The sequence below is a fragment of the Eupeodes corollae genome, chromosome 1, assembly GCF_945859685.1.
Source record: "Eupeodes corollae chromosome 1, idEupCoro1.1, whole genome shotgun sequence".
NCBI classification, from domain to species: Eukaryota; Metazoa; Arthropoda; class Insecta; order Diptera; family Syrphidae; genus Eupeodes; species Eupeodes corollae.
In genome coordinates this window covers 84,098,405-84,116,495 of record NC_079147.1, presented here as the reverse complement: position 1 = coordinate 84,116,495, position 18,091 = coordinate 84,098,405, and the positions used below count along the sequence as shown (strand labels likewise).

Genomic DNA, 18,091 nt, shown 5'->3' with positions numbered 1-18,091 from the left:
CAACAAACGAATACAAAAATAACAACAACAAAAAATATAAATAATGATGAGTACAGAGTGCACTTTGAAGAGACATTATATTTATGCACCTTTTATGCCTATGCACTGTGCACCGCTATTTTGCTATAATAAACAACAACTACTTTTGCATTAGAAGCCTTTTCATCTGAAAATTATTATTTTGCTTTGTTGTTGTTGTTGCTATGGTTGGTGTTTGTGTAAAAACTGATCTCTTTCTGTCTCTTTTTGTTTGAGGAACCAAAATTAAAGGACTGGGTTGTGCATCCCAAGGATATTTATGCAACAGGTGGACTTAACAGCGTTTGAGATGAAGTCAATGAGTTAAAGAAAAAACTTGTATATTTTATTTAAAAAATTAACATTTAACAACTTTTGCTCAAATTCTTTTTTCAAAAATAAGAATTACGTTTTCGTGTTCCCGAGATTAAAATCTGAGTAGAAAACAAATTTTTACTAATTTTTGGTTTAGTTTTTTTGAAGGCTTTTATTTCTTATACAAAAATGGCGTTTGGATTTTTCTCTAACTCAACTATATTTGATATGGGAAATAAGTTTTAAGGTCAAAACCTTAATTGATTCTCGAGATATTCAATTCAGATTTTACCAATTTTATGTAGTTTTTGAGACTTATATTTTGTAAATTTTGACAGATTTTCCTTTGAATCTTTTGTTCATCGGTAAAACAAAATTTATTTGAAATCGGTAGCTTTGCTGGTTCTTAAGATATTACCGAGGAAAACAACGCATGTAATTCCTAACGAAAGCACTGACCTCTCTCTAAAAATCATTGATTCTTATTCCAGGAAACTTAAAACGTTGTATGTTGGGTTTGAATAATTTTTTTCAAAGATATTAACATCAAGATGAAAAGAATTTAAAAAAGAGACAGGGACACGACCCACTTCCATCCTGATGACTTCCCATTCCGTCTGTCAATGTGTCTTACTTAAAAGTTTTGTAGGTTTTCGTGTTTTGTTAAAAATGTTGTCAGTTGAATTATTTTTAAAATTTTCAAATTATCAACAATATTTTGTATATAATAAAATATATTCTTGTTAACGAAATTTTTAGTCAAAAATAAATTTTTACCAAGCATTTGCGTACTATTTTTTCTAGATTACAATTTTTTTTTTTTTGAAAAAACTAACTGCTTGATTTTTATAAAAAATGTTTTTAATTTTGAAAACAATATTTCTTATAAGATAAAATTAAGTTTAATTTGAGCCAAAATTCAATTTTTACCAACTTTTACTAATTTTTTTGTTTAGGTTTTTTTTTGTAAGAAAACGGTATAACCGATTTTTCTCAAAATTTACCGGGTTGTTGAAAACAATATTTATTATAAGTTAAAATTAATTGAAAGCCATAATCTCAAAGTTTTTAAAAGATATTTGAGTCGAAAATCAATTTTTAATAACTTTTGTTAAATTTTCTTTTAAGTTTTTATTTTTTGTGAAAAAAATTGTCGATTCGATTTTTTTTCAAAAATTTTCAGAATGTTTAAAACAATATTTCATATAAATTAAAATAAGTTGGAGCCATAATCTTAAATTTTTGAAAAGATGTTTCAGTTGAAAATCAATTTTTACTAACTTTTAGTAATGTTTTTTTCATGCCATTTCGATTTTTTTCAAAATTTTACCAGATGACGTTTTTTTCGTCGTCCATTGCTCAGAAACCAGAAGAAATATAGATTTCAAATAAATTTGTTATACAGATAATAATGCAGAAAGATGCAGAAAGGGCTCTCAAGAAAATTGGGCATGTGGTTTTTTAATCATAGCAGTTTGAAAAAAGCTGAAAATTTTGGTTAACCTTAAATATCTTACGAACCGAAAAGGCTAGAGACTTGAATTAAATTTTATATAATATATTGTAACGTTATATCAAAGAAGTATATTTTTTGAAAAAAATCAAACTAGGTAACGGTTTTTTTATAAATAAAAAAAAACTGAAAAAAAAAATTGTCGTCTATAAAATTTTACGATTGCATCTCCAAAACAATTTTGTGCAACGAAAAATAATGTTTTCGACAGCTGATTAAATTAAGAGAAAAATTTTATTGACAGTTTTTTTTACAAAAAATACAAACCTAAAAAAAAATTAATAAAAGATGGTAAAAATTGATTTTCGGCTCAAATATCTTTTCAAAACTTTGAGGTAGTGGCTTAAATTTACTTTAATCTTTCAAAAAATATTGTTGTCAACATTCATTAAAATTTTGAAAAAAATCGAATTGACAGTTTTTGTACAAAAAATTAAAAACCTAAACAAAATTTAAAAAAAGTTGGTTAAAAAATGATTTTCGACTCAAATATCTTTTCAAAAATTTGAGATAAGAGCTTCTAACTAAATTTTACTTATAAGAAATATTGTTTTCAACATTAGGACAAATTTTGAGAAAAATGGAATTGACAGTTTTTTTACAAAAAATAAAAACCTAAAAAAAATGTATAAAATTTCGTAAAAATTGATTTTCGACTCAAATATCTTTTCAAAAATTGAAGATATTGACTTAAAGCTACTTTTATCTTTCAAAAAATATTTTTTTTAACATTCAGTAAAATTTTTAAAAAATTCGTATTGACAGTTTTTTTACAAAAAATAAAACTCTAAAAAAAAACAATACTAAAGCTTGGTAAAAATTTACTTTCGACTTAAATAGCTTTTCAAAAATTAAAAATATCGGATTCAAACTTATTTTCTTTTACAGAAAATATTGTTTTCGATATTCAGTAATTTTTATATAAAAATCTAACAGTCCGCTTTTTCATAAAAAATAAAATCTACAAAAAGTATTACGCAAATTTGGTAAAAATTGATACGAGTACATATAGACAAACTTTAAAGCAAGACAAATCGACAGACTGGATGGGAAGTTATGAGTGTGGGTCGCATCCCAGCCTCTTTTTGAGACTTATGTTTTGCTTAAAAAAAATTGTCCATAGGACTTTTCAAAGAAAAATTTTACCAAATGCTTTACAATAATGTTTTTTATAAGATATAAATTATTTTGAAGCCCATATTTTTAGTTGCTGCCAGTTTATTCGAGTCAAAATTCAATTTTTAACATTTTTTTTTTTGGTTTTTATTTGTTGGCAATAAGCTGCCGTTAAAATGTTAAAGTCGTTAGTTTTTCTAACATACAATTATTCTGAATATAGTATCTATCAGTTTTTGTTCAAGTTTTTTTTGTATTATCAAAAAAAATAATTAGCAAAATTCTTTTCAAATTCATACCAAATTGATATTACGTCATAATTAAATTAAATTAAATGAAATAATTGAAGTAGTAAGCGTTATTTCTTCGAGAGATATCTTCGGTCAACTAAATATTTCACTTTTATCTTAAGCTGATATTGTAAGACAATTATTTATTGAATTTCTAATAAAAGTGGTTTTCGAATGTTTTTGAAACTACCATCGGTAACACAAAATTTGTTTGAAGTCGGAAGATTTGCTGATTTTTACGATATTACAAACAATAAAAACAACAACCAATTTTAAAAAACTGTCAGTTCCATTTTTCTCAAAATTGTATGTTGAAAATCATATTTATCATAAAATAAAATGCACTTGAAGCCTATATCTGAATTTTTTTGAAAAGATATTAGAGTCGAAATTCAATTTTTAATAAATTTTATTATTTTTTTTTGGGTTTTTATTTTTTGTAATGAAACTGTCAATTCGATTTTTTTTTCAAAATTTTATCTGATTTCAAAAACGTTATTCTTCGGTGCACAAAATTGTTTTGGAGATAAAATCATTTTTTGTTCGTAAAATATTTGAAGTGAAAATTATATTTTAAGTTCTTTTGGTACATAAAAAACTGTTAGTTAAATTTGTTTCCAAAAATATATTTGTTTGGCATCGCGTTACAAGTCATAATATAAAATATAATTCAAGTCTTTACCGTTATTGGTTTATGAGATATTTTGGGTTAACCAATATTTTCACTATTTTTTTTAATTTAAAAAACCCACGAACTCAATTTGTTTGAGAGTCCTTTCTTCATCTTTCTGCATTTTTATCTGTATAACAAAATTTCTTTGAGGTCGATATCTATACTGATCCTTGATCTATGGACGACGAAAAAACCGCGCCAACGTACAAACGTAAGAACACACTCACGCGCAGGCATTTGTATCAAATCCTTTATTTCGGTCCTAGGGACACGTCGAGAAATATCAAAATTTTCAATTCGTCATATTAGATTGATTTCAATAACTTCCAGTTTGAATTAAAAAAAAAACATGTGGCCTACCTCAAATATCTCAAAAACAAATTCTGCTATACACTTTAATTTAAATCAATTTTGTATATTATTATAATATTATTAAAAAAAAAAATCAACCAACTGTTTTTGTATAATTAAAAAATTACCTTCAACATAATGTTACAAGAAACTATAAGACGCAAATTGTTCTGACTTTTAAAAAAGTTCTTACTGCAAAACATTTTTTATTTTAGATTTTAATTTTTGAAACTTGGTGAACATATTTAGGGAAACAATTTTGTACAAGTATTTAAATAATTTTCTGTTTAAATAAAAAATGTGTTGTTAACCAAAAGCTGAAACTTAGTAAATTAGTTGTTGTACAATCATGTCAGCCATTTTAGTTTTTTTAATTCGTCGAAGCTGAAAAATTATTAAATCAACATGTCTTCGTTTATCTGTCAAAAAATCTGAAAGTCACATAATATTAAAACTGCAATAGTTTCAATAAAAGTCATTCAAAAGCAAGTTCTGTTATAAAACGCCAAATTGTTTCTCAAGACTTAATTGTACACAATTGAACAAAATAGACTTGTTTAAAAGTCTAGTGTTGTGCATGTGCAGGTTTATCAGAGGAAATACAAATGCAACAAGTATAGTTTTTCTAATAATTAAAAACACAATTTTAGAAAGATTTTAAGAATTTTAATATTAGATTTTTAATATCAATATTTCTTTTTTCTAATAAATTGTTCCAAAATTAAATTTAGTGTTTGGAGAACACTGAACTACCTTAATAACCAATAACTCTTTCACTAAAATTGAATCTATTTTAAAATAATAAAATTTTACTAAAAAACACCGCTCGAAAAAAAATCAACTTTGGTTGACAAAATACTTCCGATTTTGAAAGTTGTTTAACCAACCTGTACCCAAGTAATATATCTTGCCTAGGCTTTATTTTGTAATTTTTTAGAAATCAGATATTTAAATGGTTTTATATGAAAGTATGGCAGCATATAAGGTATCTATACAGGAATGAACTATAAAGAGCTAAGATGTCTCTAGCTTAGATGTCGTCCATAGAGAATTTCCGCTGTTTGAAAAATGGTTAGAGCTACTTAAACAAACTTTCTTATGTCTTTAAAGTAATGCGCAGTTATGTGATTTTCATAAAATCATCGATGAAAGAATAAACAAGAACTCAAACGTAAGCAGTAGAGTCACTATCTTTCAAAAGTCTGTCCAATTACTCACACATGCTGATGGCATGACATATTCAAAAGAAATCAGTCAATGATGTTTTTTAAATCCTTGAAGCAGAGGCGGCAAAAATGGGTTTAACAGCTTATAAGGTCAGACCAAAGTTTATGCTTTCATCAAAAAAAGACCTTAACACCAACGTCTTTGTCAAAACATCACCATCGGCATACGTAACATTGAGGCAGTTAAGTTCTACCTAGGCTCCGCTTTGAATACAGAAAACAACACCTGATCAAACGAAGAATTAATCTTGCTAACCGCTGTTTTTTGGGCTAAGAAAGAAACTGAATAGTAAAGTTCTCTCTTAAACCGCCGAAATGTATATAAGACCCTTATCATCCCTGTGCTTCTATTCGTATTCTTTGTAAGATCTATGATCCCGTATACAAAGAAGTTGAGTAGAGAAGGAGATTGAACGACAAGCTGTACTTGCTGTCCATCGACTTAACAAGAAGGATAAAATTCCAACCAATTAGAAGCCTAGGTCACATAGAACGCATGGAAATCAATGCTCCAGACCGGAAAGTCTTCCAAATCATGCCCACAGGACATCGCAGTAGACAAAGTGGAAAGTGACCTTATTGAACCTGGAGTTCGGGATTATAGATACTGGTTGTGGACCGCCCTAGACGGAGAAGTTTGCTAGATGAGTTAAGAAAGTAGCAGAATTTCAATCACTGATTTTAAAATGCATCAAACTTAAATTTGTGACTTTAAAAACCAAAAAGAAATACATTAAAAGCGGTACGTTATTTTTTTAAAACATTGTTGGCCAATAAGTTGTTTTACATAGAGAGAAACAAATTTTGGAAATAATATATTTTTTTTCCTTTGGTAGCTTTCATTTTTTAATTTTTGATTCAAAATAAAAAATGATTCTTAAAAAATACTAGAAATTGTACAATAATTAGATTAATTTTTCTTGAAAAATACTCGACCCTACGACTGATAACATTTGATTGTTAATTTTAAAATAAAACTCTTCTCTCCTTAAATATTGGCCAAGAAGTGTATCTCCACTTCACCAAAACTCTGCGATAACCGCAAATGAATCTCACTTTTCCTTCTGTTTGTATTATTTTTGCATTGCACATTTCATATGAACCAAGTCGAACTATGTCCTGTACAACAACAAAACATAATAGAAAAACAAATTAAAATTACAAAAACAAACAAATTAAAAGTAAAAATAAAACAACTCGAAATTATAAAATGAATCTAGAAACAAAACAAAAATAAAGAAAACAACGAGGTCCACCTAAAACAGAGAAACCCACTGCAACGTCATTGCATTGCATCGCTCGTCATCGTCATCCTCATCATCCTCCGGAAGGGGCAACAGCATCGCATAAATATGGCGCAGCGTATTTCCTTTTGAGTAATCATTTCTTTTGAGTTCGTCGTCCATATCCGCTTTTGCACTCAAAAAATGAAATAAAACACAAACTGCTTAAAAACAAAAAACAAAAGAAATAAAAGAAAATTGAAGAAATAAGAACAAAAACAAATCGAAAAGCATCGCAAACGTCACACAAAATAATAGACAAAAACAAAAAGAAAAACCAAAGAAAACTGCTGCTGAAAAAATGAATAAAAATATTAAACCAAAAATAAAAAAAGGAAAATAATATTCATCTGCCATTGCACATGAATCAAAAAATGGATGAAAGGCAGCCGCAATATGACAATTACAACGGATTGACTGCATCCTTTTCCTCAAACCCTTAAAGCTTTCTGTATTTTGCACGTTACTCGTACTTACTGTGCTTACTTGCTCCTCTCCTGGTTTCTGGATTCTAGAATCTGAAAACTGGAATCACATCACAGCAGCAAGCAAGTACAGTGCTTAGAGCACACGATCCGTAAACGCTTCAGATTAATTCAAGCGGAGACGGAGACCGTTCTCCAAAAAATTCATATTTCTAATCTGTAAATTCTAAAAACCCCCCTTTTTTTCTACTCCTTCCCCCAAATCAACTTTATATAATGCAAAGAAAGTATGATGACAGCGATTTTATGTGTTCTACCTTCAAATAAGCAAAAGCTAAAGCAAAAGCACACACATGTGAAGGAAAAGCAACACACAAAAAGAATAAGAAAAACACAAAACAAAAATCCTTCAGATCCTAGCAAAAAAAGAAGGAAAAATCCCCGAAGGATACTTATCAACTACAAACTACCCAAACTCAAACCCCAATCCCCAAGACCAACCCCAACCCTAACCTATGCCAGGGCATGCATTTTCTGTTTTTAACTATCAAATAATTTCCACTCCCTTCGCTCACAAGTAGCTAAAAAACATAAAGCGGGTACGAGTACTACCTATACCCTTCCCAGTTCTTGGTATGTGGATACGTATAGAACAACAAGAACAACAACAACGGCAAGAAATAAGTATTTCACAAGGTCCAGTTAAATCATCCCCATCGATGCCCCTAACTCTGGTCTTTTATAGAATATTCTTTTTGGGGCCGAATTCAGTTGAGTGGGTGCAAAAAAGACTTCGACAAAAATGACGACGACGATGATGACGACGTCGACGACGGCGGAGGACGTCGACTTACACATCTTTTGGCTCCCCTTGTGTGGGGACTTGAGAGTTTTTCAGGTAGTTTTAGAAGCTGCATATGCAAAGTATTAAAAATACCCCTGCCATTACCCTAAGCCTTATAGCTTCCTTCCTACTCGTATACTGAAGCCTTAGCTTTCTAGGTAGGTAAGGTATGAGTATACTCGTATAGGAAAGGAGAAGCAGCAATTTGAAAACACTCCGTGAGCGCTATTTAGCCCGGGCTAACTCAAAAAACTGGACTTTTTCTATACTTCGGTTAAATTTGAATTGGGGTTGGGTAGGTGGTGGGTAGGTTCGCTTTTACCCTTTCTTCGACTTGGTCTATTGTGAGGATTTTCTGGGATACGAGAAGTTTTATTTTGTTTTTGGAGAGTTTAGTTTTAGTCGTTAAAAGAATATTTCTTGTTCTTTTTATTATTTTATTGTTTCTTTTTGTTTTTGAACCTTCCCCGGCTCTTTCTTCCTCTCTCTCTCTCTTTTCGAATGTTTGCTATAGGTCTTGTGATGTTTTTGATGCAGCTTCCTTTTCGCATTTTCCTCATTGCCTGTGCCTTTGTGTTGCTTAATTTTTAACTCATATGTGAGCTGAGATGGTGTATGGATATAATACCTACTCGTTTGCCTCACCTTCCAAAACTTTGATTTTTAAAAAGGAGAACCCTTGCGACCGCACTGATAAGAGTTCGACGGTGAGTGAACTTACAAAGTATATACGATAGTTAGACTAATCTGATTTAAGATAAAAGTGTTTACGGGTAATGACTTAGTGTGTGCGATGGAGAACTTTCCATAATGCCAAGGCCTTCAATCCCTCTTTTTTTTAACAGATCTAATGCCAGAGAACGGGGTAGGTTGTTTCGACGAGTGAAAGAGTAAAACGATAATAACTAGACTGGGTTGGGGGAGGGGTTATTCATATGAACATGTGCCTTCTGCTTTTACACAAAAAATAACAGCTCTTACTCATTAACTTTGAATGGGCAATGGCCTGGGCCATGTAAAAGTTAACGAAAAAGTTTAAATTGTTTAGAAGACCACATTATGGGTGACTGCGGTGTGGGTTGGCGTGGCGTGGCGCGTTTGCATTTCAAAAACTTATATCTAAGACTTGGTCTTTTTTTCAATTCTATATGGCATAGACTCTTCATGTTCTCAGTTCACGTTGTAAGGATTTCTTTTAGCTATTTTAAGCTATGTCAAGTTCGTCCATTTTTCTTACAATCGCTCTACAATTAAATATCAACTGCAGTTAAAAATATATTTTACGGCTAGAATCGCATAAATTTGCTTATCCTTTTTTGAAGTGCTGTGAGTCTCAACACTTAAAAAAAATGAAAACCTGCTATGCAAACATTTCAAAAACAGCTTTGGACATTTCATAGTTTATACGTCTTTAACACTTAATTTTTTAAATTTGAAGTGAAGCTCAATTAAAGGCCAGAGTGGCAAGGACTTAAATGCACTTCTTTAGACAATACTTAAAAGCAAAATTTTTAAAATATAACCCTTTTTTTAAAAGCTTTAATTTAAAACGTAATGAAAATACTAATTATTGTAACTAGAGATAGAGATAGATAGATATTTTATTGGCAAAGAAAAAGTTACATTGTTTACAATATTTTTAAGTCATTGCACAGCACAGAGATATGATATCAATTTGTATCTTACTACTGAAAATAATAATTATGTTTTAAACAGCATGTCTATGTCTTAATATTTATAAGTTTGAAGGAAAACATTGCAAAGAAAAAACCTTCATTCGAATTTTGTTTATAATTATATCACAGATATGTTATGCTTAAATTTAATAGGAACTAATTTCCGAATAAATATATAAATAAATAAATAAATAAATAAATAAATAAATAAATAGGCAAACAAATAAGTTAATAAATACACGAATGAATTAATAAATGAGTAAATAAGTAAATAAGTAAATAAATAAATAAATAAATAAATAAATAAATAAATAAATAAATACAAAAATAAAGAAGTAAAAATCAAACAAATAAATAAACAAATAAAGACACAAATAAATAAATAAATAAATAAATAAATATAAACATATATAAATTAGTAAAGGAGAAAAAATGTTTAAATAAATAAGTAGATAGTAGAATGAATACATAATAAAATACATTAATTAATAAATAAACAAAAAAAAAATACTTATAATGATGCATAAATTAACAGTATAAAAATATAAATAATACACAAGATAATAAATAATACATAAATAACAATTAATACAAGAATAAAAAAAAAAGAAAAAAAAAAATATGTTTGACAATTTATTAAATCAAGTTTCTAATCAGAGAGTTTTCACTTAATACACATTTTCTGGAAAATTTTTGATTAAGAATTTCAATTTTCTTGTCTATTTTTAACACTTTCGTTGTCTCTATGTGTAAGGCTTGGGTTGAATAATGCCAGGGGAGCTTCAGCATCATTTTTAAAATTTTGTTTTGGAGAATTTGCAATTTTTTAATATGCATTAGAGCACAATTACCCCATACGGGCGATCCATATAACAGTATTGCTTGAAAAACGACTTTAAAAATAATAAGTTTATTGTGTTTGCTAAGTAATGACCTTCGGTTAATAAGCGGATATAACATTTTCATTCCGACATTTATTTTATTTGCTGTCATTTCTGTGTGTTTCTTGAAGGTCAACTTCTTATCTAAGTAAATACCTAAATACTTGACAGAGCTGACCCACGGTATATCACAGTTATTTAAGTTTATATTACGACTGGGTAAAAAACAATCCTTTCTTTTTCTGGTGAAAAAGATAGCTTGGCTTTTCCCAGCATTGATTTTAATTTTCCAGTGTTTGTAATACTCGAAAATAATTGCTAAATCAGTCTGAATATTGTTAATTATATTATCAGGATGTTCATCGGATGAGAATATAGCAATGTCATCTGCATACATACCGAATTCACAATTTTGCAAAACTGGAAAATCTGAGATAAAAATATTGAACAACGTAGGAGATAACACTGATCCTTGAGGAACGCCAGCAGGAATAGTTTTTGAGATTGAATTTTGTCCATTAAGTGAAACTATGAATGTTCTTTCACTTAAAAAACTTTGTATAAGTTTTATTAAAAAAGTTGGACATTCATTTATAATAAGTTTATAAATAAGTGCATTGTGCCAAACAGTGTCAAACGCTTTTTCAACATCTAGCAAAACTAATCCTGTTGATTTTTTTTCTCTAAATTTTTCTTTTACGTGTCTACATATTCTTAAGACCTGGTGTGATGTGTTATGCTCTTTCCGGAATCCAAATTGTTGTATTGGTATGATATTCTTTTCATTTAAAAACAATTCTAATTTGCAGCGAATTAATTTTTCGAAAATCTTACTAATGCTACTCAGTAGGCTTATTGGCCTATAACTAAGTGGATCACTTTGAGGTTTTCCAGATTTTAATATTGGAACAACTTTTGCCATCTTCCATTTAAGTGGAAAATATTGAATTTTAAAGCAGGCATTTATTAAAGAAGTTAAATAAGCAAAACCACTCATTGGAAGTTCTTTAAGGAATTGGTTTTGAATACCATCCATTCCAGGAGATTTTTTATTTTTAAGATCACATATCAAATATTCAATGTCTTCAACAGAAATTAATTCTTCTGCAGATAAGCTTATAGAAGTTCCATTGAATTCAATTACTGACGTATCTACAAGGTTGGTTAAAACAGGATCGTGGTAGAAGTTAATGGTAGTATCATGATTGCTAGCAAAAGTATTTGCAAGTGTATTTGCTTTGTCTTCGTTAGAAGTATGAATTGTCCCTAATGATTCAAGTGGTGGTATTTGAGTATTTTTCTTCTTAATTATTTTATGTATGTTCCAAAAAGGTTTAGAGCTAGGATGTAAGGAACTAAGTTTTTTGTTCCATTCTATGTTCCTGAATTTTGATATCGATTCTGTTATTAATATGTTGAGATGGTTCATTTCTTGAAAATCGTGCTGCTGTCGATATCTTTGCCATTTCCTTCTAAACATATTTCTTATTTTAATAAGATTTAAAATGGTACGAGGAAGAATAACAGCTCGTTTATTAATTGTTTTCTGAGGAACAGATACATTAATACTATCACGGATACTTTTTTCAAAATAATCAACATAGACATCAATATCTTCACAACATTCAACACATTCAATACTATTTAAAGTTGGACGCAATTTTGAATTTAATTGGGAACGATATAAGTGCCAATTGGCGTTCTGAAAATCTAAATATTGCACATTTAATAAATTTGGACTAAGGGTAGTATCACAGCAGACAGGAAGATGATCCGAACTAAGTGCATTTGCAGTAATAGGGGTCGTAAAGCAATGCGGAATATTAGAAATAAAAAAATCTATTGTAGATGAAGAAGCTCTACGACGGGCCGGTATATAAGTTGGAGCGTTTGGAAACATTAGTGTGATAGGGTATCTCATAGTGAAATCCAACAGATCGTTACCAAATGAATTTGCCCGAAGACAACCCCATTGTCGGTGTTTACAATTAAAGTCACCGCCTATTATAAACTGGTCATTACTTATTAGTTTTTTCAAGTCGTTTATAAAGCATCGCCTTTTAGTTTTTGTATTATTGGATCTGCCACCGGGAAAATATATTGAATACATTTTGAGCTTATTGGAGTTTTGCAAAATCAATTCGACTCCAATGGCTTCAATGACATTAGTATTAATTTTTGGCAATAAAATATGTTTTATTTCTTTTTTGAGGAGGATGGCAACACCGCCACCTAAACTCTCTCTATCTAATCTATGACATACAAAATTGCTATTTGAAAAACTGACACCAACATCAAGCCAAGTTTCACACAAAAGACAAATATCAACATTAGCATTTAAGAGAAAATTAAAGAACTCAGTACATTTATTACGAATGCCACGGGCATTCCAACATACGATTTTCATATTCTGTAAATTACTTGCCATTATGAGAGTATAAATATTTTGTTGCTAGCTGTGCAATGACATGAAATTGTTCTAACTTGGATTTACATTGACCAAGCTTAGTAATCATCTCCATTGTAAGAGAAGCAATCTCTTCTTGAGAAAAGAGATCGTTCTCTTGTGAATTAGTGTTGCTCATCAAAACAGGGTTCGTCAAATTCGTTGACTGTTGTTGTTGTTGAGGTAGCTGAAGCTGCTGATGTTGTTGTGTAGAACGTGGTGTCATCTTCCAATGGTTTGTAGGTGGAGGGAGCGAGGGAAAATCATGCATATTCCCAATCCCAATATCGACTTGCTTGTTTGCGTTATGCGCTTGCTGCCGTGGAGCATGTAAATTGCGTTTAGTTGCTCTGGGAGCTCTCTCTTTCATTTGGATATACTTTATTCGGCTATCACATGTTTGATCAGTGGAGCGATGGTTCTGCTGGCAATTTGCACATTTGGGAAAAGAACCATCGGCCACAGTGCACTCTGAAGTCTTGTGGGGACCGGAACAATTAGCACAACTCGATTTAACGTTGCAATGTCTCTCACCATGGCCAAACATTTGACAATTATGACACTGGGTTATTTTATTTTTAAAATGCTTTTGAAATTCCCAACGAACATGGGTACGAAAAATAGTTTTTATATTGTTTCTTAACTGGGCAATTCGGGCCGAACCATTTTCTAAATAAACAATATAGAAAGTATCAACAAATGTTTCATGATTTTTGGTTATCATTTTTACATCTTTGCACTTAAGACCCAGTGATATTAACTCAGTTTTAAGAGTATTTGTGTCAATTGAGTCCAAACCGAACAAAATAACTTTAAATGACCTTTCATTGCGAAGGTCATGTGAGAAAAATTCACAATTTTTATCTTTTAATGATTTTAACACCTTGTTATATGTGTCTAAGGAATCACAAAACACTTTGATGCCAATTGAAATTTTTTGGATTGAATAGTCTGATAAATTAAGTTCTTTCATCAACGTATGATTATAAACACTAGTTTTTTTTAGCACTTTTATTGGAGGTATCGATTGTTTTTTCTTAGATGTCGGTGCCTGGGTGTTAATAGAAGGCTGTTCTATTTCATCATCGATTGAAAGAATTTCAAATGGATTGATGTTATCCATTATGGATGTTTTAGTAGGATTTGATCTCTTGGATTTATAAACCGAGGATTCAAGATCCTCTTCGCCGCGGGAGCGCTTTCGTTGAATTTTGATAGTTTTAACTATAATTCAATTGTATAGATAGGTACAGAATCGCACGACTGTCACGGACACTAGCACGACTAGGAATGATTATTGTAACTAAATTAACACTTTTGATAACTTTTTCTTACATTTTAAGGAACAAACTAATTAAAAATTCACTACAAAATAATTATAAATGCATTTTTCATTTTTAACAATTCTAATACGTCTTATGGTTGCCTTTTTTGGCTATAACTTCTTCCAATTGTCTAGGCATTAGGGTTTGACCTTTTAGTGTTTTTCCACACCTCTTGGATTGATTGTTTCAATTAATTTGCATTTAAAGAAACAGGCGGCCTTGATGGTAAAGTTTTGATGATAAAAGTGACCACAGGTTTTCAATCGGGTTTAAGTCGGGACTTACTGAAAGCAAATCGAGAGTGGTGGATTGGATTGCAGCAAAGATTAATTTTGGTGTCTCTATTTCCTCATCATCGAGCAGTTGAATGTAATGAACAGAATCTATTCTTGTGCTCACAAAGCGAATGGGAGTGGTTCCATTGTACCCTATACCCCCTAAACTGTGGAGGACCCTCCCCCAAAATTTCGCCGTTTGCGCACTTTTTTAGGATCGTTTTTGGAGTGCCAATATTTGTATCCGCCATCTGTACTATCCAAATTAAAATTCTTCTCGTCTGTACAAATCACTGTTCTCCACTCCTCTCTCGAGAACCGGTGTTTTTCAGCAAATGGAAGCCGAGGATAGCTCGTGTCGTGAAAAGAGCGCAGTTTTGGTAAAAGAGTTTCCACGCGATATTGTTAAGAAACTTTTTATAACATATTAAAGATAATAAAATCAGCTTATTTGCATCTAAACATATTTAACTGGGTGTATGCAAGTATTGCATTCGTAAAAAAAACTTGAACTGGGAATTTAAACGCTCTCAATTTAAGCGTTTTTTTCCATTTTATTATACAAAAAAGTAACAATTCTTTAAAAAGAAGGGTAATCGTTAAAGAGCCGTTGTTGTCCGGAGTCCGGGGCGGATCTAGGCCTCAAACAACATGTGTCTTCAACCAGCTCGAACCCTAGCTAGCAGTCTCCAGTTTCGCACGCCAAATTGGTTGAGGTCTTCACCCACCTGCATGCGCCACCTGAGTCACGAACTGGCTCTACTGCGCAGTCCCTCGGGATTTGATTCGAAGACCTTCCGAGCTGGAGCGTTGATGTCCATCCGCTCTACATGACCTAGCCACCTAAGTCGTTGGACTTTAATTCTGTTCACTAGGTCAGTGTCGCTGCACCTCCCGTACTGTTCGTCGTTATATCTTCTCCTCCATTCTCCATCTATGCGTACGGGACCAAAAATCACCCGAAGAATTTTTTTCCAAGCATCCTTAGACGCTCTCATCTTTCTTTGACAGGGTCCAGGCCTCAGCGCCATAAATGAGAACCGGGATGATGAGTGCCTTATAGATGGTGATTTTAGATGCTCGAAATAGGACTTTACGTTTCAATTGCCTTCTTAGTCCAAAGAAGCAGCAGCTGGTGTCTTTGTGTGTGGTAAGAGCAGTGCCTAGGTAGACAAAGTCCCTAACTACCTTGAAGTTAAAGATGTCCATGGTAACGTTTTGTCCAAGACGTCGTTGATCCATGTCCACTTTTGATGACACTTGGACTTGCCCTCATTGACCACTAAACCCATCTTCTTTGCTTCCGTCGCAAAGCTGAAAAACGCTCCACTGACATCACGCTTTGATCTTCCAAAATTATGTCAATACCATCTGCGTATCCGAGTAATTGGATGGACCTTTGGAAGATTGTGCCTCTAGTGTTGGCGGTTGAGTTTTGCACAATTCTTTCGAGAACGATGTTGAAGAAGTCGCATGGCAGTGCATCACCTTGTCTAAAACCTTTTTGTGACATCAAATGAATCGATGAGATCTTTTTCGACTTTGATAGAGTAGCGTGCATTCTCCATCGTCATTCTGCACAAACGGATAAGTTTGAGAGTTATGTCAAAACTAGACATTGCTCCGTAGAGCTCTTCCCTATAGATGCTGTCATACGCGGCTTTGAAATCGATAAAGATATGGTGGGTATCGATTTGAAGCTCCTGGGTTGTTTCAAAGATCTCCCGTAGTGTGAATATTTGGTCGAAAGTGAACTTTCCTGGTCTGAAGCCACACCGATAAGGACCTACCAGGTTGTTGACAAACGGAATAAGACGTTCAAATATGATAGAAAGAATCTTATATGCAATGTCAAGGAGACTGATGCCTCTGTAAATGACGAGGGTCTCCTTTTTTATGTATCGAGCAAACTATGCTAAGATTCCACTCATCGGGCATGCTTTCTTCCGACCATATTTTGCAGATGAGCTGGTGATCCCTACCAAGTCGTCGGCTGCTGCGATCGTTCGGCAGATATATCGTCATCTCCAGCAGCTTTGTTCGAATTCAGTCTTCACTTCGTCCAGGTCGGGTAGGCGGAATTGCTGATCTGCGTCGCCTAGGTTGATTGGTTCTATCTCCCTTACAGCGGAATTCGGTTCATCATCGCTGTTTTATAATTTGGTGAAGCGGTCTTTCCTTGTTCTCAACATAGACTGCGGTTCTACTGATCGTCGTTATAGGCTTTGGTTCGTGGCTGGTAACCTTGGGATGTTTTTCTTACCTTTGGTAAATTTTACGAACCTCATTTTTGTTGTGACATCCATCCATTTCCTCAATCGCACGCTTCTCATGCTCTCGCTCTCCTTTTTTCCAACTAAAGCGCTGGTGTTACTCTCTCCTCTTCTGCTCGTAGAGCTCGCGAGCAGTTCTGGTCCTTCTGTACAGCTCCGTTTTGTATGCCTTTTGTTGCACTGCGTGCACTTGCCGGCATTCGTAATCAAACCTTGTTTTTCGCTGTTGTGGCCGTGTGAAACCTAGCACTTCAGAGGCGGCATCTCTGATGGCTGCAAGGCAATGTTGAGACTGGTTTTCAATGCTTAATGCAGACCGCAAAGGACTTCTTAAGAGGTTACTAGAGACTTGATTGGAAAAGGATATGGCAGTCTCTTGCGATTGTAGCCGTCTAACGTCAAAACTTCTCACAGTACTTCCTTGTCTTGGCTTGGACCGGGATATCCGTAGCCGAACCTTGGCTACAACGAGTTAGTGATCCTGTATACTTGAAAAATTTCGTGCGTCAATAGCAACGTGGTCAATCTGGTTGACAGTTGATTGATCAGGTGATTTTCATGTCCCCTTGAGCTTGAGCAAAACCAGAACGTCTCGCTTCGCAGTCAAATCCATTAGCTTTAATCCGTTGCCAGAGATGATGTCATAAAGGCTTTATCTCCCGATTGCACCACCAAAGATGTCTTTTCTTTCTAGCTTGGCGTTTAAATCTCCTAAGATAATTATAATCCCATTTCTAGGGCACTGCTCATAAGTCTTGTCCAAGAGCTCGAAGAATATGTCTTTGGTGTCTTCATCTTTCTCCTCTGATGGGGCATGCGCACATATTAGGCTTATATTGTCGACTTTTGACTTGATACGGATTGTCGTGATGCGCTCGCTCACACTGTTGAAACTCAAGACTTTTTGCCTGAGCCTAGTTCCAACAACAAATCCACACCCAAATAGACGCTGTCTTTGTTCTCGGTAGCAGTCGCCGTAGTAGATATCGCAGTCTTTTAGTTTGCATTTGCCCGGTCCATCCCATCGCACTTCTTGAATGGCTGTAATATCTGCCTTGCAGCAGTTAAGGGTTTCCACTAATTGTTCGGCTGCACGTGGTCTATTAAGGGACCTAACATTCTACGTACATATCCAAAGCCCGTTGTCCTTATTGCGTTTGC

At 32.7% G+C, this 18,091-nt stretch overlaps 1 protein-coding gene across 1 annotated transcript in view; it reads right to left on the bottom strand.

The window, feature by feature from the left end:
• Positions 1 to 18,091, bottom strand: part of LOC129940162 (coiled-coil domain-containing protein lobo) — a 179,330-nt gene that overhangs the window by 9,969 nt on the left and 151,270 nt on the right. The window lies entirely within an intron of this gene.